The sequence below is a fragment of the Rissa tridactyla genome, chromosome 14 (assembly GCF_028500815.1).
Source record: "Rissa tridactyla isolate bRisTri1 chromosome 14, bRisTri1.patW.cur.20221130, whole genome shotgun sequence".
Taxonomy (NCBI): Eukaryota; Metazoa; Chordata; class Aves; order Charadriiformes; family Laridae; genus Rissa; species Rissa tridactyla.
The window spans coordinates 13,350,766-13,358,709 of NC_071479.1; the positions used below are offsets into that span (position 1 = coordinate 13,350,766).

Here is a 7,944-nt window from a genome sequence, read left to right on the forward strand (position 1 = left end):
GCTCATTCTTAGCTACAGTACATTTTCTGGGCTTCCGCTGCCAGGCAGGACCAACGGAGATTGTGAGGCAGTTCTTGGGGCTGCAGTTCACTGCCATGTAGAGCAATCCATGGATGTAATTTATAGACCACCTGGGCAGGCATCCTTTGAGATGAAAAGCACAGCAGGAGTTGAAAAGTGTTAGTCTTAGAGGAATGAAACCAAGGATCCATCCAATCTGCCATCCTCCAACATACACGCTAGAGCAAGTGGTGAAAAAGCAGCCACCTAGAACCAACAAATATGCAACACCCCCTTACTATCCCTAGGCCCTCTCTTTCTGCCCTGCAGTGGAAAAAAGCAGATTCTTTCTCTCCATTTGTCTCAGCGAGACTGAAAGCTTTTCATTGCAGTTTCCACTCAACTCCTTGCCCAGGATCAACTTTGAAAATCACCTGGAGAAATCAAGCGCATCACAGACAAAGGCTCGAGAGACTGGAGATGCTGTAAAGAGTTGTCTAGGAAATGCTTCAATGGATCACATTTAGAGAAAACCTTTACCACAGCGGCTGTCAAATACTTTTGTAACAGTTCCCTGCCAACCTGCAAACGTTTTCACAGACGTTCATGTACCAGCTGCCTTTCTATTCGAGAAAGCCCAGTAAAGGCAGTAGGATTTCAGACATCCATTTGAGACATCTCCTAGAGCTCAGGGGCCACCACTGCTCTGGGAACCACATGCTGGGAAAGCACAGATAAACGGGGGCCTCTGCACACAGCCACCTGCCCAGCTCTCCTCCTGCCTTTCACAGCCATCTCTGCAGCACCAGGGAAGAAGGAAGCAAGTAGATTCAAGATCTCCTTACACTCAAGGTGTACTTTGAAAATATTGGCCAGCTATTTTGCACAAGGCCACCGACCAGAATCAAGGGAGCTCCTGCTTTTCTGAGAGAAAGAGAGAGGGCAGGGAGAGGGTGTGTATGTGGGGGTGTGTGTGTGAAGGGATCAAGAAATGAGCAGACACAGAAATGAAACTATTTTCTCCTTTCTACACAATTGGTCCAGGCCAGGAATGGAGAGCCTAAAACTCCCCAAAAGGACAAAGTGCAAATGGCAGAAAAAATCAGGCCCTCTCTGCTGCTGTCGGCTGCCGGGACGCTGACACTTGCAGGGAGACGAGTGGTTGGAGGCTCATGGAGACTCCATGGCCCTCCTGTGGCCACCGTGGCCTTGAGGGGACCCCAGGCCTGGCAGGAGGAGGGGGCTGGAGCCCAGGGCACACAAGGGCAGCTGGAGGGCAGTCCCGCTGCCCCAGGGGCAGCCTTGCTCTCTGGCAAGCAAAAGGGCCTTCAGGGCAATGGGGCCTTCAGGGCCCCCCAGGACACCCTCCCAGCCACACCAGCGGCGTTGGTGACGTCACCGGCCTGCTGTTAGGCAAGCAGGCAACCCTGCGGCTGGGCCAGCGCTCACTCAGCAGACAGAGCTTCTCAATCCAAGCCTGCTTGGCAGAGGAGGAGGCGGCAAAGAGTGGCGACTGCCCACATTGCATGGGCCCAGCAAGAAGAGGCTCCTTGGAAGCCCTGAGGATGCCCAAACACACCCACAAGCGCAAGTGGGTAGACACCAGCAGCAGCAGCCATGGCGGGCAAGTTGAGCCCATGGAGGTCAACCCACCACAGAAGAGGGACAAGGTAGAGCCCATGGAGGTCGACCTACCACAGCAGAGAGACGAGGGAAAGCCCATGGAGATTGATCCGCTGGCAGAAGACCAAGAGCCCATGGAGGTGGACCCCTCTCTTGCAGCCATGACGTGGCACACCTCCACCATGGCCAGGCTGCCTCCACCAGCAGCCTGCCCAAAGCGCCACAGGACCCCCGCAGGCTCTCAGGGACCCTCTGCAAAGACAGGGCCCAAAAAGCAGTGCCAGCCCCGCAGACGACACTAACCGTAAAAGGGCCATCCACACCGCCAGGCTCAGCAGGAAGATCAGACATCTCTCAAGCCGCTGAGGAGCCCTGCTTTCCCTCCCCCCACTCCCATCCCTCAGCAAAGGGGGCCATCTCCTCTGCCCTCAGGCCTGGGCAAGAGGAGAGGAGAGGAGAGGAGAGGAGAGGAGAGGAGAGGAGAGGAGAGGAGAGGAGAGGAGAGGAGAGGAGAGGAGAGGAGAGGAGAGGAGAGGAGAGGAGAGGAGAGGAGAGGAGAGGAGAGGAGAGGAGAGGAGCTGCCATCTTCTGCCCGGCAGCCCCACAGCACCAGCAGACCTTGCTGCTCCCTGCAACTCCCTGAGAGGAGCTTGGGGCCAGGTGGCGCTCGGTCTCTTCTCCCAAGTCAAGAGGGATAGGACAACAGAGAAAACGGCCTCCAGTTGCACCAGAGGAGCTAGTAGGAAAGATTTCCTCACCAAAAGGCTTGACAAGCATTGGAACAGGCTGCCCAGGGAAAGGCTTGCATCACCATCCTGGGAGGGATTTCAAAGACCTGTAGATGTGGTGCTCAGGGACATGGTTTAGCTGTGGACTCGGCAGTGCCAGGCTAACAGCTGGGCTCCATGAGCTTCAATTGCTTTTCCAACATCAATGATTCTATGCTTTCTGTTTCAGAGCTGTGAGAAGAGGTGAGAAGAGGGGCTGCCATCTTCAGGCCGGCAGCCCCATAGTACCAGGAGGAGTCCCTTGGAGATGGCTGGAGATGGATGGAGAGCGCCGCAGACCGTCGCAGACCACCAGAGACCGCCGGAGACCGCCGGAGAGTGCTGGAGATGACCTGACACTGGTGGTGTTTGGCAGTCTCCGGTGGTCTCACACTGGAGACCATCGGAGTCCGCTGGAAACTGCCAGAGTCCATTGGAGACCACTGGAGACCGCCAGACACTGCTGGAGACTGCCGGAGACCATCCGAGATCATCAGAGACTGCTGGATAGCACTGGAGACTACTGGAGACCCTCGGAGACCACTGCAGACCACCACAGCCTCTTGGACTCCCCTGCAGCGCCACCCAGGTTATTGGGGTCTGGACTTCGCATTGTTTCAGTCTGAGGATGAGAAAGCCAGTGGGGGGTGGCTGTCCTCAGCTAGCTCTCACCTCAGCTAACGAATGGGTGGGTGAAGAAGCAGCCAGACCCACCCTGGCTGTGCCCATAGAATAGCAACAGAGCATCAAAGATGGCAGATGCCCCAGCCCTGGAAACATTCAAGATGCAGAGACAGCTCTTCCTTTGGAGAATCAGAAGCATTCAGTACCGACAGAAAGAAGTTTGGGCAAGGCTGGCCAAGAAACAACTCAAAAAACAATAAAAACCAAAAAAACCCCCACAATTAAAAACCAAAGAAAAAAGCCAAGAAAAATCGTGAGCCATTGGCATTGCACAACTTCCTGCGAAGCATCCCCGCCAAGCTCCTTGTCAGCCACCTCTACGAGGATGGGATGCCAGCCCTGCACAGGACAAGCAAGCAGGCAAAAGTGGAAGAGCTGAAAGCGTAAGTGTGGGCAGCAGCCTGCCTCTTGAGCAGCAGCCCTGACCACTGGCTCCGAGCACCGACAAAGCTGCGCAACACAGACGCTGGTTCCCACCTGCCTTGGACAAGCTTCGGCCATGGCTGTGGGCAACATCTGCTTTCTTAACATTGTGTTCCTGTTCCCTCAGGGTGGCCGACAAGTTGCCTACAGCCAATGTCCTCCTCCTGAAGCGGCTGCTCTCCCTCCTGCACAACATTAGCCACAACGTGTCTACCAGCAGGATGAGCTGCAGCAACCTGGCCATCTGCAGTGGGCCAAACCTGCTGAGCCCACCTCATGAGGACCTGCTGCTGCTGCTGGAGGCCATGCTGGGGGTGACTGAGAAGGTAGGCTGTCTTGAGCAGCTGGCTGCAGCTTTCCAGACCCATCAGAGCTTGGAGGTTCAGAGGTCCCTGGCTGCCTCCTCTCTTGAGCAAAAGGTGGTGGGCTGGCTGCCTGCAAAAGCAGCCCCACAGCCACAGCCTTCTGCGTGGAGGCAAGGGGGAGGAGTGGGAAAGGCTGCTCCACAACTTTTCAGCCCCCTGCCCTGAAAGCAAGGCTCTCGTGTGCAGGTGAAGGGGCTGGTGGAGTTCCTCTTAGAAAACCACTGGGGCCAAGACGTCTGGCCTTTCCAGTCCCTCAGCTGAGGAGTCGCCAGCAGCCAGGGACACATCCAGAGGTAGGAGGAGGGACTGAGGGTTCTCACAGCCAGAGCAGAAAGCTGGTGGAGGGCTTTGGGTGGGTTTTGCTTTAGGTGTTGTCCACTTCCCACAAGTCACTTGGCTACACGAGTTTTTGCTTTCCAGATTTGCCTTTGGAAGAGCAACGTGGCCCTGCTGGGGAAGGTGATGTAGAGCACCAGGCCAAAGCCTTCCTGGACGCACCACCCTCTCTGCTCGTCCTCCAGAAAGCAGCAGGGGTAGATGCGGTGAGAGGACGGGAAATGGCAAAGGTAGGGCAGGTCCACAAACCCTGGGACAAGGCGTCTCATCTAGGAGGAGGTTCCCGATGAGTTCAAGGAGCTGCTCTGCCTCTTCCTGATATTTTTGCTCTGTTGGATTTAGGTAGGGCGTCCCTTGCCACCTGCTAACGCCAACATTTCTGCTTTAGGCACCCGCCGCTTTGCCTCCAACTGCCCCAGAGACCACGGAAGATGCCCCAGGATGCGCACAAGAACTAAAGAGCCTTTCCCAGGAAAGACGGTTAAAGGAGTCAGCTTTGCTTCCATCAAGACGTGATGAATCCAGTTGATCCTGCCTTTACCTATCTAAACCCACTGGGGGATGGAAAGCTTTGCAGGCTCCCTCCAGGAAACTGAAAACCCAAAAGGAAGAGAGAAGAGGCCTGGGATGAGGAGAGGGAACGCTGGCAAGAAGAGGAAAGAAGGAAGAGCGCAAAAGATGGGGACGGAAAAAGAGGAGGGAGAAGCCCAGGTGTGTCCCAGGCTCCGCTACCCATCTTTCCCAGCTGGGGAAACTGCTCTAAGGCAGTCCAAGGGGCTGGCAAGGGAGGGCAAGGGACGGTGCTGCGCAGGGTTTGGGAAGAACTCCACGGCAGCTCCCCAGGGGCTCCCCATGGAGCCCTGCTGCGTGGCACAGGGGCACTGAGCACCTCTGCACACGCAGGGGCCTCTAAGGGCATTTCCATGGGGGATACGGTGCCAGAGCCCTCCCCTCGGCAATGCCCGCAAGAGCTCTCTCTTCTGGGCTACAAACTACTCCTTGTCCACTCTGTTTCCCAAAGAAAGGGCAACCAAGTCCTGCCTCTGTGGGTTCATCAGTGCTTTCCGACTCTCGCTGTAGATGCCCATTTCCTTTCAGGAGCCGAACCCCTGCCATTCCTGGGCTCCCGCACCTCATGTCCGTCCACAATAAAAGGCTGTTTTCTCCCATCTGACTGCGCCTCTCGTCAGCTGTTCTGGAGTGAGAGCTCTTGTTTTGCGATGGTGCTTGTAAGCACCTGCTCTGCAACCGCTTTGAGCAAAAGAGAGTAAAATCCTGTTCCCACTTGTAACCCTTGTGCTGCGTGTCCTTGCAAGTGGTTTTGGAGATGAAAAATCCATGGCATTTCAGGCTCATCATGATTTGACTCATTGGAAAGGAAGGAGAAGGGAAGGAAAAGGGGAAGGGGAAACAAAAGGGGAAGGAAAAAGGGAAGTAAAATGAGAAAGCAAAGGGGAGGGAAGGGAAGGAAAAGGTTGGACTGCTGTGCTGTGCTCCCATTGGTCGAATGTGGAGATTGACAGTGGCAGCGGGCCAATGGAGCGGTGCAACCCAAGAAGGAGGGGGCGGGCGATGGGGCAGCGGTGGCCAATGGGCGCCCGTCGTGGGCGGGCCGGGCCGGGGGAAAATGGCGGCCGGCTGGAAATGGGAGCGGGGCGGTCGGGGCGGAAAGCAGGGCCCGGCGGGTGGTTGGTTGGGCTGGGCCCGCGGGGCCGCTGCGAGCACGTGGTGAGGCAGCTGGAGCATGTGAAGGTGAGTGGGCGGCCCCGAGGGGTGGTGGAGGGGCCGGTAGGGCCCTGAGTGGGGCTGTGAGGGCTGAGGGGGGGCATTGACGGGTGGGAGGGGGGTGTCTGGGCCCGGCTCCCCGCAGGGTGCCTTGGTCCTGGGGGGTTTGGGGTGCGGTGCCGGCGATGGCGGAGAAATGGAGCCCGTCAGGGTGGTAAGAAAGCGATGCTCGGGCCGTGCTGGTGCCGCCCCGGAGGGACGCGGGGCCGGGCCCTCCGCAGTTTGCCAGCGCTCCCCGCAAAGTGTCGGTGGGGCCCTGGGTGTGCCGGGCTGTGGGGTGTCTGCTGTCCCTCAGCGTCGCCCAGGGGGGCTGCAGAGGGGGGCGAAGCAGAGAGGGGAAGCAGAGAGGGGGAGCCGGTTTGTGGCCTGACCCGGAGAGTGGGACTCGTGCTGCTGGGGCTGGCAAAGGGGCTGGCGTGGCTGGTTTTGGGGCTGAGAAAGAGAGGGAGTTGTGTGGCTTTGGGCTGAGGAAGAGGGCTGGAGATGAAATCCGCGCCAGGCCCCTTCTGTCTGCGCGGAGGATCTGTCCCAGCCCCGCTCCTGAGGGGCAGAGGTGAGGTGGGGGTCCCCCATCTCATCCCCCTTGGCTGGGTGTGACAAACAGGCTCATTTCTCCTCTCTTCTTTTCCCAGCGTCACCTTCTGCGGCACGGCAAGAAAACCCTGCATGGCTGATTCCGCTCACTGCTCAGGTAGTCGCATGCCTGGGGCGAGACACGTTTGTGAGTTCCGGGTCGCTACAGATCTTCCCCGTCAAAGCCGCAGAAAAGGCAAATTTGCTGCCAGTGCAGAAAAGCTGATGAGGAGTTTTGTGCTTGTTTTTGTGCGGCTATTTAGTCGTTTGAGGACCAAAGGCCTCCAAGAGAAGCGTTATAAAAACAGGTGTTTTTATTAATACTAAAGTGAGAAGTGTAGAGTAACGCGAGGAATAAGTGCATTTTTTATTAGCGTCGACAGCTCTAGATTCGCCAATAACAGCACTTCAAAAGCGCTCGTGTCCGGGGCGCTCTGAAAACCATTAACTCATTAATCCGGTGCCAAAGGCTGAGAAATCATTTCAGGAGCTCAAGTCTTGGGATGTTTAATGAAGTGAGATGGAGCCTTTCAAGTGGCGGTAACGTGATGCTGCTGGAGAAGTTGTTAGAGGAGAGCAATTAGTGCTTTCCTGGGAAATACGGGCCGTATTTATTACAGCACCTCACGTACGCATGCGTCTATCCTGCCGCAGCTGTTCCCCCTGTCCTGCCGCAGCTGTTCCCCACTCGCCTTCCTCACTTCCTCTTCCTCACCCTTTCAGGCACGTCAACATCGGCAACCAATTCCAAGCGGAGCTTCCCGACCTCCAGGACCCAGCCCGTTTGGAAGAGGAGGAAGAGGGAGCGTCGCTGGTCTGGAAACCCTGGGGCGACATCGAAACCAACCCGGAGACGCAGGAGAAAGGTTTTTCTAACGCTTCTCTTCCACTTTCACCCCACCCAGGGATATGATGGGTTGAAAATTCCACCTTTTTGGGCTTCTCTCCCTCCTTTTCTTGCCCGCCTTCATGTTCGAGGGAAGGAGATGGCTGGGTTTTGGTGGGAGAGTGACTAAAGAATAACGGGCGACGCTCTCGGCAGCGTCTTCCATGAAAAACGGGCGTTTGGAGCTGTCCCACCTCATCTGCGGCGCCCTCGGGAGAGGGGAGTTTTCTCTCTGAGCTTTTAAAGTAGAGCTATTTGGGATATCGGACTTTTTTCTCTGCCTTTTCCTCATCTCCGGTCTCTGCTGCGCTCGTCCTGTTTTCCCTCCCTCTCCTATCGCCCCTTTTCTTGAGGAAAACTTGACTTTTTCTTGGTTTTCGTTGCATTTGTAGTTACAAACCTGCTCCATTTGGCTTCTGCCAACACCAGGCCAGGGGGACGGGTCAACCTGGAGCTCGCTCTGCATTGCCTGCACGAGGCTCAAGGCGACGTGCTGGTAAGA

The 7,944-nt window shown here is 56.6% G+C and overlaps 1 long non-coding RNA gene across 1 annotated transcript; it reads left to right on the plus strand.

The window, feature by feature from the left end:
• The first annotated feature begins 5,881 nt into the window (after positions 1 to 5,881).
• Positions 5,882 to 7,613, plus strand: LOC128917578 (uncharacterized). The gene is made up of 3 exons (XR_008469304.1): positions 5,882 to 5,950; positions 6,616 to 6,704; positions 7,280 to 7,613. It is a non-coding gene; the product is annotated as an uncharacterized LOC128917578 (long non-coding RNA).
• The last annotated feature ends 331 nt before the right edge of the window (positions 7,614 to 7,944 follow it).